Consider the following 13,915-nt stretch of genomic DNA (forward strand, 5'->3'; position numbering starts at 1 on the left):
TTTGATTGTGTTATATACGGTTTATTTTAATATTCATGGCAGCCATGCTTTGCTATTTTTTTTTTTTTTAGTATTCTCTAATTATATTCTAAATCATGTAATATTCATGTGAAGAATTAGTGATCAAGCAAAAATCGAATATTTACACTAGAGTGCGTCAAATGGTTATAGAAACATTGAGTAGATGTTGAAAAAAAAATGTAAAGGTTAAGTCCACCATAACTTCGCACTATATGATAATTACATAAATGCAACATGTCAAAACTAAGTGCTCACTTGCTGAAATCTATAAGGCTAGCAGAGAAGAAGATGGTATGTAACATATAATGATCAATTGCCTTTGTTTTGTCTTTTTTTATAAGAACTTCAATAACAATAAATGTGTGCATTTAAATAACTCAGCAAAATGGTACCAGGTGCCTCTAACGGAAGATATTTGAATCAGTCTAGGCGATCAATCAATAGCGAAAGGATTGTAAGAATGATCTCCGTTGGTAGGTAATTCACAAAACCGGCCATTGTAGTATTATATGCATTACAAAAGTAGTCAAACAATATAATCTGGAATAAAAGTTCTGAGAATGTAGTTGCATAACATATAAAAAAAACATAAACACAACTTTGATAAAAAGGTTGAGATACAAACAATAATGGTGTAAATAGATGTTATTGAAATGAATGCCCAAATTTCATACCACAAGGAACTTGTTTTTAAGAGAAAACCCTTGTTTTATTCATGGAAATTAGTGATCTTTATTATCTGTATCACTTAGTATCTTACAGTCAAAATCAAAATCAAGTAACTTAGAAAAGAAAGAGAAAATAACATGAAGTACAAGAGGAAGAGTTTTCTTTCAATAAAAGTAAAATAAAATAAAAAAAGTTTTCATCTAGTGAAACCCTAGTTATAATTTGAGGAAATCTAAAACTCAAACAAATGGATACAAATCTGTAGTGTTTGCTTAAATTAATCAAGAAGAACAAGGGCAATAAAAAAATTTCCAAGAAATTAAGCAATAAAGCAAATATTTTTTAATCATTCTTTCCGATTCAGAGAATTGGAGGTGTAGCTCGATAAAAGTGGCTCCAAAACAACTTGAAAGGTCGATCGATACAAAAAACACATACATACCTCTAAGCTATGTTCGTGAAGTTCAGGTGGATTCGGGGAAATTCTCGAGGGAAAGAAGGAGAGGGAGAGGGAGAAGAAGAGGGAGAGACTGCCTACAAGAAAATGCGACTGCGTTTTCGGGATTTGGAGAGGGAGAGAAAATGACAAAAAATGAAAATTCGGGATTAATGGTATATTCCTCGGGTGTTTTCTGCTTGAGTTTTGTTTGTAATTTTTTATTTTTTATTTAAGCCCATTAATATTATTATAATGAACAAATTTTTTGGCCATTCCAAATATAATTAATAGTGGGACCCTAAGCTAAAAGTAAAATATGTGATGCATTTAATTTACCATAATTAATTGCATTTAACTCCTCAATAACAGTCGTCAATCAGTCCGAACAAAAAAAAAAAATCAATAGCTCTAAAGCAATTTATGATGATCTTAATTGCACAAATGACAAGCCAAAAGAAATAAATAGCTCTAAACTAATTTATGATGATCTTAATTGCACAAATATTATAAATCTGTAATTTAAAAATAAGTTACAATATTATAAAGACATGACTTAAGGGGTTTGGCATAAAATAATACATTCACATATAGAAGTATTAAAAGTTCCATTGATCAAATGCAGATTCTAAATATAATATGTTCCTATGAAATAAACGAACAATTAACCAAGTTGACCAAGAATCCAATTGTCTTCAATGTGACATATCACCAAAAGGAAATGACCAACGCAATAGTCACAAAAAAATTAAGAATACTTCAACAAGAATAAACATATCTAGAAGGAATGAGATAGAACATAATTTGTGACTAGCAACAAACCCATCAAACAAATCTAGTAAGCAATAAAAACATGCAACATCCCATATTTTTATTCCTTGTGTGCTAATACGCCAATCAACAATTAAGAGACATGGCAATAGAAATAAACAAACAAATTTGACAAGAACCAAACAAATTCTGCAATGGCAACAATATGCAGAATTCTCTTGCACGTTGATGTTAGCCTGACAACAACAGACTATAATAGGCAGGCTACCGCATCTCTGCATCTTTACACCCTTGTGGATTTTCACCATTGATTGGGCTTAATTTGAAGCCAAATAACATAATTGCATTGTGAATATATATATATATATATATAAAGCATCTCCAAGGTTGCAAATGCATCAATAACTATAATTCAATCAAACACAATAAGAAAACCACCCTCTATGTCACATAGTTTGTGGTGCAAAAGGGTGAGTTGATGACGGAAATTAATGTGGCTTCTCTGAGATCAAGATTTCCCATACTTTCTATTGTGAAGATTATAAAAAAAAAAACCTATGGTCTTTAGAAACCTTACTCAACAAAGGAGATATTAGTGTTCCAACCGGTTGAGAGAAACTGAACCTAATGTCGCCTACACTCGACTAGATAGATACTTTACTGGTGTTATTTACTGGTGTTAGTGCTGCGGTATGAGGATCAACTTCCTATGCAATGTGTTGCAAGAAAGAATGTAGAAGAGAGTAGTGTAACTTTGTGTTTGTTGATGTTTTAATCATTTAAACTTGGAAATAGTAAATCTGATGATAGGTTTTGTGGTTAATACTTTTTGGAATGGAATCCCCCGTATATACGTTTGATTCGGAACTTGGCCAACAAACTTTGTGTATTATTTTGGTTTTTAATCGGCACTTGAACAGCCATAAGTCAATACTATCTTAGACGCACTCACTCGTTATAACATGGAGCAATCGCTCAGTTCATAGTTGTGCAAATCCTTTATGGTTTCATATTTCCCCTTACATTAGACTAGGAGTTGACCTCTTAATAATATTCCACAATTCTATTATTTTCCAACAATGTTCGTACTAATGGTTTTGTATACATATATTACTTTAACATGTTGCCAAACTTAAAGAAATATAATCGTTGAAGGAAGAAAATATATCCAGTAGCTATCCCGGTCGCCCACCAAGAAGCTGCCGCCGTCGCCTGGAGCACCTCGGAATTTAGATTTGTTACGTCATTTTATTCCATCTCAAATTTGGTCGCTAATTGGAGACGGAATATATTTTTGTCCCTAATTGGCGACATAATTTTATTCCATCTCAAGTATCAATAACACCATGGCAACGGTTTCCCATGGAACAGGTCAATTTTGTTTCTTTTAAAAAGATTGTGTCCATCTCTGTTACATCCGTGGTCCTAATTCTTTATTAATTTTCATTGAGATATAATTTGCTTTTGCTATGATATCAATTGGCATATGTACAGAGCTACAATTTGCGAAACTTTACTCTGCCTGGACCAATTCTATGCATTGGAGGAGGGTTTCTCACTCTTGCAAAGAGACTCAATCAACAACTCATACTATTACTAGTAAAATAATATTTACTATAATTGTGAGTCTTCCTTTCTTTCCTAGTAAACTGATTTTTAAGATTTCATCAAATTTTAATTCGATTATAATACACAATGGAAAATAAATTTACGAAATAACAAAAACAATAAAGACCTCTAAATTGCCAAAAGCAAAACAATGGTTTTCTTTTTTTTCTTTTCTTCTTATTCTTAATTTAGAAATAAATATACAACAGATGATAAACAATATCTCAATCCTAATTTGATTTAGACATATCATATTCATTGTAATAATGTTAATGGGCTTTAAAAATAATTATAAATAAATCCAAAGTAAAAAACACTTGAAAATTTAATATTTCTTACTGATACCATTACTATTCAAATCCCTAACTTTCTCTTTCCGTCAACTAATCTCTCTCTCTCTCTCTGGCTCGCTCTCTCTCCAAATATCCAAATCGCAGCTTCTCGTTCGACTGTCAGAAGTCTCTCTCTCCCTCTCCCTCACCTCTTCCTTCATTAGGCGTAAGGTATGTATTTATATGTTTTTTCGTATCTAATTACTTTCCAAGTTGTTATTGTGGCACTTTTATGGAGCTTCGACTCCATTTCTCTAAATATGAATACATGATTAACATCTTCCATTTCTAGCTTAATTTGTTGCAGAGTTTTTGTAGCCCTTGTTTCTTCTTGTTTGATTTGATTAATTAATCTAAGCAAGTACTAGAGATCTGTGTCTGTTTCTTTGATTTCTAGATTCTCCAAACTAAAATCAGGGTTTATGTAGATGACTTTTTTTTTTTTTATTTGTTTAAACCAAAACTCTTTCTCCTCTGCTTTATATTATTTCCTAAAAAAAAAAAAAAAAAAGTCCCTTGTTATATGAAATTTGCCATTCTTTTAAACATCTGACATCTATTTACACTTATAGTTCTATTATGGTCTGAATGGCAGCCCTTTGTCATTGTTTTCGATCTCTTTTACTTATATATCATGTGTCATGCTATTGATTTCTTAGAATTTTTAGTTCAAATTATCCAATAGTCATTTCAATCTATCTTACAAGATTTTGACATTGACTACTTTTGCGGTGAATATATTATTACAATGGCAGACTTTCTCTAGATTATCTATCATTGGAGATCATTATTACAATCGTCACGCTATTGATTGATCCCGTTGACATGATCTGAATGTCAGCTGTTACTCGTACCCGATACTATTTTGGTGAGTAATTTAAATGCACACATTCATTGTTATTGAAGTTTCTGCCAAATAGACTCAACAAAGACACTTGGTCATTATATGTTACATACGATCTTCTTGTCGGGTAGCTGGGAATCAAGATTTTTTATATTGATTTCATCAACCAAGCACTTAATTTTGACATGTTGCATTTATGTAATTATCATGTAGGGTGAAGTGATAACCTACTTAACTTTTAAATTGTTTTTATTATTATTATTTTTTTATGAACACCTACTCAATGTTTCTACAATGCTATTATTAATTCTTGAGATGAATGTTACATGATTAAGAATATAATAAAAAAAACTAAAAAAAAAGAGCAAGCATGGTTGTCACGAATACTCAAATAAATGATATATAACACAATCAAAATTACTATTGTTTATCAAACCCCGATGCTTCTATGTAGTGACTGCCACGCATGATTCGCCTAGTGCGACTTGTCTTGTCGGGCCAAGTTTGCAGGCTTTTATATTCGGCCGGGGGTTTACCCAAAGCACACCCGAAAGGTAGCGGCTGCATGTTCTCACGTTATAAAATAAATAAATAATATTGTTTAGATATGTCCAAAATTTATTGCTTATAGGCATTTTACTAGTTTCATAGACAGTATGATAGCATTTCTAATATCTAAAACCTTCACAACAATTGATATGGAACAATCTACTGTCGTATCAATGCATATAGAGATTTTGGTTTAGGATTTGAATGTTTATAAATTTAATTTAAATAAATATATGATGTAATATGAATAGATATTGACATAATATTTTGAATATAAATTTAATTTTTAGAAGAATATATAAAAAATAAATTTTGAGTATTAGTAAATTTTTGTAAAGTTTGTCAAAAGAACACAACCTAATTGCAATTCAACACCGTTGGATACATACATATTAAATTTTTGTTTTCATTCTTTATTTTATCTTTCCTTTGAAGTCTATTGCTGAATTTTTATTTTTATTATTATTATATTCAAGCATAATGAAATGTGTAAACTAGTATACACAGCTTATCATTATGTTAGCTACGGAAATTACTCTTATCAATTTTTACACACGTGTTTTATTTTTTCAGTTGTCCAAAATGGCATTGCAAAAACAGCTTGTCTAAGGAGAGCTCCAATGCTCAAGAATACAAGCTACTGCGACGCAATTATGAACCAGAGGAAGAAGCACCATCTTCCAAGATTCAATGATCTTCGGAAGGAACACAAACTGTACTCAAGCCTCCTTGCTATTCTGTCAAAAGCAAGTATGATTAATCCAAAGAATTGCATTGGGTTTGTCATCGGAGCTTCTTCTACAAGCCATTATATAGGAAAGAGCATCATTCATACACTCCTTCCAAACAAAATGTATTGGTCTAGCAAAGGGCACACGGACGCTAATGTGTCTGAGACCATACTTTTCAAACTCAATGGCGGAGTTTGCATTGTATCAGACATTCAAATCCAACCTTCTCCTGGTATATTATACTTTCCATTGTCTCGACACATTTATGTTCATCCTATTTTATGTTGGGAATCCTAACTGAGTTCTTCTATCCTAATTGCATTTTCTTTCCGGGCATTATGGTAATAGACAATATATATTCTCCGCTATGTCAGTCCAACCACTTCGTCTGGGGTTATACATCGCCCCAATTCCCCATGGAACAGGTTATGCACTAGCAGTTTTCCTAATTCCAAATGAATTTTGGTTGAAAATAATAACTTACATTTTCTCTAATATGAATTGCATATGGCCAGAGTCTCCTCAAGCAAACATTTACACTGCCTGAACCAGTTCTATGTGTTGGAGGGTTTCTGAAGATCGAACTCTTGGGGATGGTGCAAAGAGACCCAAGGAATAGTTTATACTATCATTGGTTACTTAAACATCCTTTGCCTTTGTAATACTGCATGTAAATGTGCACAGAGAACAATAGGGATCAATCTTATTCAACCCAAAAAAATTGGGCATCACTTACCACTATATATTGGTTAATTGTTGCAGCCTGCTTCGGGTGAGCATCCGCGGCCAGTCCCTCGAACCGGCCTTCGACCACTACAAAACAAATGGCTATTTGTAGCAAAATTTGACCCGCTACAATTTTTGCTTTACAAAAACTATTTTTTGTTTCGGATATTTTCGTAACAAATGAATTTTTCGATTTGGTCAACATTTTTCTTTTGTTGCGGTATTTTTTTTTGTTACAATTACAATAATTTTAATTTCAAACTAAATCTAAAATAATATATCATATATCATATATATATATACATATATAATACTTATATATTAATATATACATGTTGAAATTAAAATAATTATTTATTTAAAATTAAAATTATTATATATAATTAAAAATTAAAACTAAAAATAAAATTTCAAACATTGTAAAACAAACCCTTGAGCGCCACCCGTCGCCCCAATTCTCGTCTATCTTTCGTTTTATTTGTTTTTCTTCACTACAAAATTAGTACGGATTTTTGGGAAGACAATTTTTTCCTTCGCAAATACGAAAGGAATTCCAAAAGGAATTAAACTTGGATGGTTCTTTAGTTTTTCTTTTTTTTTTTTTTTTTTTTTTTTTTTTTTTTTTTAATTTTTCGCAAGCCTGCCCTAACCCATTGTCCTTCAATTCCAATAGCGGTATGCTGCGATTCTCTCTTTCTGGGTGACGGGACTCATCCCCCAATTCAAACCAGCACGTCTGTGATTCTCTCCTCTCGAGCGCACTGGCGACGACTGGTGCTCAACCACAGTCTGGATTCTGGTAAGTGTTTTTTATAATATTTTCTGGTCAGTAAAAATCTACTTCTGTTGTTGTTATTTTCTAACAATCAGTTGTCCGGGTAATTCTTTGGAAAATTTTAGTTCTTCCGGTGTTGCTTTAGTGAAAATCGACATGTTTATTGATCTAATTGTTTTGCTTCTGTGCGTTCGAGCTGAGTTTTGTTTTATTCGAGTTCTTTATGGAACTGAGTAAATCGATTTTTTTGTTGTTGTTATTAACCTTTACTATTTCTAGTTAATTTTTAGTCTAAATCGATATTGCCTAAAATTGAGTACTTTGAAAATCAGAAAGTGTTTTTACTAGAGCTTAAGAATTTCTTGATGTTCTTGAAATAATTATCTAGCCAATTCCGATTTTTTGTTTTGTTTTTTGGAATAGATAATTGAATCTTATGTTGAATCCAAATTGATTTAAACTATATTATGAGTAAAAAAGAAACTTAAAAGTTACAAATAATGAAACAGATCTCATGGTTTGATACTACGATTCTCCTCGACAGCTGAAATTGGAGATCCATGAAGTTGATCATATGTCTGACTTTTTTAGATCTTAATTTAAATCAATTCTCTGCTGCTCTCTGCTTTTTTTTTTTTTTTTTTTTATTATTATTATGTTATGATCAACACTCCGAAAGTTTCATAAACTAGAGCTCTGAAACTGCTTTGGTTGCTTGAAACTGCACTGTTTGCTACGGAATCTATTTGAATTGGTGGATATGTAGTTCTATGCCGGTGAATACTCAAGTTTAACATCTTACACTAAAAAGGTTATTCATAGCTTACAAGTTTTAGTTTTTCACATATTGATCAACATTGCATTGAAAGTATTGAGCTTGACACTTGTCTTTTGTGTGTAATTTCTAGGCCGACTAGTATGCTAATTATTTTTCTGTTGAAATTATTGAGCTTACACATGAATTGATGCTTGTTTTAGTTTGCTTCGTTAACCAATTTAACCCTACTTAAAAATTTGTCTCAGAACATGATATTTTTCACTTAAGAAAAACTTACAGAGCTGTTTTAGCATTATCTTAATTGCACGTAAGTAAGATTTGTGTATCTGTTAAATTGATTTCATTTAGTGAACTAAGAAGTTGAAAGTTTGTCAAAATGTGTGAACAAATAGGACAAAAATGACAAGTCCTGAAACAAGTAATAATAATATTGCTACCTACACCAATTGTAGATAATGTAATATAGTCTGCGTGATTGTGCGACTGCACATGCAAAATGGCCCCTTTCATTTGTACTCAAGTTTGTGGAATCATTATTTGATAGTGAAACCTTAATTATAGATTGCAGCATCCAATTTAATTTTACAGCAAAAGGAATATTGGATATAGGTGGAGTAATTGGTTCATTTAGTTTATTGTAGGCACCATGAACAATATCTCGCAATCGCACTCTTAGGAGGTATTTTCCATGAATTTGTCATATATTCTCTAATAGTTTTTTTTTTCTCTGATAACAATAAATGCATTATGAATAATTTTTTATTGATCTATCAGAGAAAAATTGTATATGTTTAGCTTTCATTTAATATAAATAATTATTCTTTATTATGAGCTTTGCTTGCATAATATTTTTTTCAATTTGTTTAATGGTTAAAGTGGTTTAAAAAGTTGGGCTGCAGGACCCACATAATCAAGGGAGTTTGATTGCTATATAGATAGAATATTTAGTTTGTTTCATGTTTGTTTGTTTGTGTAAGATTTAAGAATTAACTTTAGTAGAATGTGTTACTTAGATATTAACTTAGTGATCCATTAGAATTAATTAGCTTAAGAAATTAGATTCTTCCAATCTTGTATTTTTATTTAGGTGTTCTAGTATTGTTTTTAGCCTTAGATAATAAGTTGTTTAGGTTCAGTTTTGTTTGTATATAATGTGTCATAAAGTTTGTTTTGTCTCTAATTGGTCTGCTTTACTTTAATTTAGTTAGATTAGTTATGTTTTGATATGTTGTAAATTTGTAATATAAGTCATAGATTAGCCCTGCTCCATGTTTCATATTTCATTTTATCGCAGAAGATGGAATCAGTAAAAATCATTTATTTATATGAGGGTGGAAATTCACGGGTAAAATAATAGACTTATTTGTGCATTTCATCCTGCCACCTTTTCCTAAAACCTGTAGATATTTCTTTTTATTCTATTTTATTCCGAAAGAACTTGAAGATGAAAATTTGGTTGTTGAATCGATACATGTTTAAGTTGGTTGTTTAAACAAACAACTTTCATAAGTATCAAATAAATTGATTATACTGCTTGTTGTTTTATAATTGTGATGTTGTACGGATGTTGGTCCAGGTGTCATCAAGATAGGGTATATGCCATAATTATATTTATGTTATGCTATATTTTACAATTTTACATATGCTAAAATGTTTGAGTTAATTTCTTTAATATTTTATAGTGATTAAATATTTTGTGAGTTGCTTTTTATTTTCGATGATATGCGCATGTTTCCTTTATATTTCCGTAGGTGATACCATTGACATAGTGAAGGTTTTTTGTCATGGCTGCTACCGTTCCGGAGGCTGCGCTCATTTTACAGACGATACCTAGAGTACAAATACTCGGTGAGGTTGTCCGTGTCGAGCCAATCGACTGGATATTCAAAGATGTACGTAATCATATTTATAAGACTTTCTATTAGATTATAACTTAACCATCTCGCAAGTAAATTCTTATGTAATTTGGCAGCTCACTTATCGCCCGTAACTGTCATGTATGTTGGTTGTTCTATAATTGTGTCGTTGTATGGATGTTGCTCCGGGTGTTATCAAGATAAGGTCCATGCTATAATTTTATTTATGTTGTTCTATATTTTGTTGTTTTTACATTTGTGTCATCAAGATAGGCTCCATCTCGACTAAATTCTTATATACTTTTGCACTATGTTTGCAGCTTGTTCGTCGTCCGCAACTGCCGTGTACGCTCAATTTGTCGCTGCATGGGGCGTGGCAGTGTGACACATGATTCCATGATGATTAACTTTTGTTTGTGGAATGATGCTGACCTTGTTTCCGTTGTTTGAACTTGCATTTTCTACTTTCTTTTGTATGTTTGTTTTTATGCTTTGTCGTATATGTTACGCCGAATTGCGAAGTAGTTATGTTCCTAGACAGTGCGTACATAGTGCAATAGATATTTTATGTAATATTTTTATATTTTGTAATGTCGTTTGGGAGTGTTTTTCGTATCGTACATGTTTTTATTGAAAGATTAAAAATATTTTTTTGTTACGAAGTTGTGGTCGTTACAAATACCGTTACAAAAAGTTTTAATGTTGTTTTAAATAGTTTTTTGACAATAAGCTATTGTAACAAAAATTATACCGTAACAAGTGCCGTTACAAATAGATGAACCTTTAATGTAACGGTTCTTTTATTACGAGAAATATCCGTTACAAATTCATCAGAAATTCAAAGTTCGCATTACAAAAACCGTTACAAATTCATCGAAAATTCAAAGTTCGCATTACAAAAACCGTTACAATAAGTGATTAAGAAGTGTGTACCGTCCACTTTTTGTAACGAAAAAAGTTGGTACAGAGACTTTTTGTAGCTCGAGTATTGCACCGGTCAAAATCCGGTACAAAATCGTTACAAATAGCTTTTTATAACAATGGCCATTTGTAGAGGTTTTGTAACGGCTACAAACACTACAAGAAATTATCAATTTTGTAACGAAGTTTTTTCGTTCCTAAATTCATTTTTTCCGTTACTAAAGATATTTAGAGACGGAATTAGAGATGGAATTACGTTAGCTACGTGAACTTTAGAAACGAAATTCCGTTACAAATATACTATTTTTTTTGTAGTGAAATAGCTATTTTTTTTGTAGTGAAAGGGGCAGACTAATACTTAGGCACCAACCTTCAGCAGTTTTTGATGTTTTGAGGCAGATTCCCCTTCCCTCCACGGCTGTCATCAGCCAAATGGCCGTAGCGCAAACGATGGAATTTATGTTTACTCACCTTCTTCCTTTTTTTAACTTTGACCGAAATATAACCTTGGCTCCAGCCCAAAGATATGCCAATAATCTCCTGGGCTATAGACCGAATGAAGGCCGAAATGGTAGGGAAGAAGCAGAGGCCTAGAGCCCCAAAGTGCCAGCCTTCAAAGCATACAACAGTCCTAAATATGGATTGCATCATTGCTTATACATTTCAATATATGATGTATTTAATTTGAATAATACATACTAATTATGTATCATTTAATTGGTCTCACTTTATTCGTTTTTATATAAATTTTATTTATAAATAAAATAATAAGAAATTTGTTGTAATAAAAGAAAATGTAATCATATGATGTATAGATTTGAATTTATGATTATTCAATTTAAGTACATATTAAAATTGGTTATAATTTTCTGACTTTTAACAAAATTTACAAATTTCACAATAAATATTAAGCAATAATAAGTTTGATCATAATTCTTCACATCAAATATTCAAAATAATATCTAATTATATATATTTTTTATTTGGTAAAAAATGATCTCCCCATGCACACACACACACACACAAAACCAGTTATTGTTTAACTATAAAATTCATGGCCTTTACAAAAATAATAAAGTTAAAAATAAATTCGAAAACAAAAAAAAACACCTGCAGAAGATTTAGTGTTAATATCGACCCAATTTCATTATTTTTGTCAAGTTTCGGACCAAAATAGAAAAAAATGTTGTCAAATTCGATTTTTATCCTAAGGATACTTACACTATTGATTGATACGTTAGATATGATCCCAACATCTGCACTTGTCCATTATTGTGAATTATTTAAATGCAGGGGTTTAATTTTATTAAAGTTCCCATTGAATAGAATCTTTGCTACATAAGATCTCTTTGTCTACTAGTTGGTAATCAAGTTTATTAGAGGCTGGAGATTGAGGGCATGATTCTTGAAGAGATGGTCCAGCATGAAAAGACAAAAGGTATATTTGAAAAGATCATCCACAAGCCGAAGAAAAGAGAATTGATCTAGTCTTTGGGCATCAGAGATTGAGAATATTCCCAGAAGTATTAAGGTAAGTGTTGGACATGGGTCCAAAAGTACCTGAACGAGAAGGAGGCTCAAAGACAAAAGTGGTGCCAGAGCTCATTGGTCACGGAGCCGCTCAACAGCAATGGAGCTTCAAACCTCGGAGCCAAAGACTGCTGCTTCCACAGAACCGAAGTCAACAGTTTCCATTGGATTGTGGTGCTTCCACAGGGCCGAAAACAGCAGCCTCCATGGACCTTAGGACAACAACTCCTTGGACTATGGCGACTCCATCCCGGAACAATGTTTCCATAAGGTCAGAAAGTGTTATCTCTATTGGGCTGAAAACAACTATTTCCATTGGACTGCGGTGCTTCCACAAAGCAGAGGAAGGTTGACTCCACAAGATAGAAAGCAACAGCTTCCACAGATTATGGGATAACTACCTCCGTTGGCCCTAGGTCAATAATTTCGTACTTAACATTAGTGGAGGACCTATGCACTCTCATGCTTTATTCAAAAAGCTCCATGGAACAAACCAGCAAAAGGAAAACCAAAGATTACATTTAACTCGAGGCTGTTGGGGATACATCCCCGTGGACCGGCTAGGAGTACGATGAAAACAAGTCGGAGTAAACAATATATCTGGTCCAGAGGCAATGGAAGAAGTTCAGAGCAAGTGGAACCCGGTCCAGAGGCAATGGAAGCGACTGAGAACTGATGGAAGGAGGTTACCAGGTGGTTAGGAGCTTATGGAAGGAGGTTACCAGGGAGCTGATGGAAGGGGGTTACGAGGTGGTTAGGAGGTAGTGGAAGGAGGTGACTAGGAAGTTGGAGGTAGTAGTGGAAGGTGACTAGGAAGTTTGAGGTAGTAGTGGGAAGTTACCAGGAAGTTGGAGGTAGTAGTGGGAAGTTACCAAGTGGTTGAGAGTGGTGGAGGAATAATTGTAACCGCCCCTTTAGTAGGAGAGGTGGTTATTCTAGCTTAGGATTAAAGTTAGGGAAAAAACACAACACAGAGATGCACAACAGAACAATTCGTCTATTTTTCTACTTTTCTTTCATGTTTTATTTTTGTTTTATAAATTTTAATTCGAATTACATATTTTTATCGGCTTTGCAAACAATTTTATATATAACTACAAGTAGTCATTACCAATTTTTATGGACGATCAGAAGTTTCACAACTAAATAAATAATGTGCTGAAGTATTTATACATTGTTGAATACAATGCATATAGTTTCGAGTTGTAAGTATGTATCTGAGGATTCTGAGGGAACACACAATGTACTAAGGCCTACTTGATATTCCGTCAAAAGAAATCATGAATCCAAAGGAGTGCATTGAGTATGCCAATGAATCTTTTTCTATAAAAAAACTATGAAAAAAGGAGGTGCTGGGAATAATGACAA

General features: G+C 32.5%; 1 long non-coding RNA gene across 1 annotated transcript; it reads left to right on the forward strand.

Annotated features, from left to right (window-relative positions):
* The first annotated feature begins 7,340 nt into the window (after positions 1-7,340).
* On the forward strand, positions 7,341-10,694 carry LOC127256448 (uncharacterized). Its single transcript, XR_007839854.1, has 4 exons — positions 7,341-7,486; positions 9,992-10,132; positions 10,213-10,301; positions 10,417-10,694. It is a non-coding gene; the product is annotated as an uncharacterized LOC127256448 (long non-coding RNA).
* Positions 10,695-13,915: the final 3,221 nt, after the last annotated feature.

The sequence above is a fragment of the Andrographis paniculata genome, unplaced genomic scaffold (assembly GCF_009805555.1).
Source record: "Andrographis paniculata isolate CXL003 unplaced genomic scaffold, ASM980555v1 Contig55END, whole genome shotgun sequence".
Classification (NCBI taxonomy): domain Eukaryota; kingdom Viridiplantae; phylum Streptophyta; class Magnoliopsida; order Lamiales; family Acanthaceae; genus Andrographis; species Andrographis paniculata.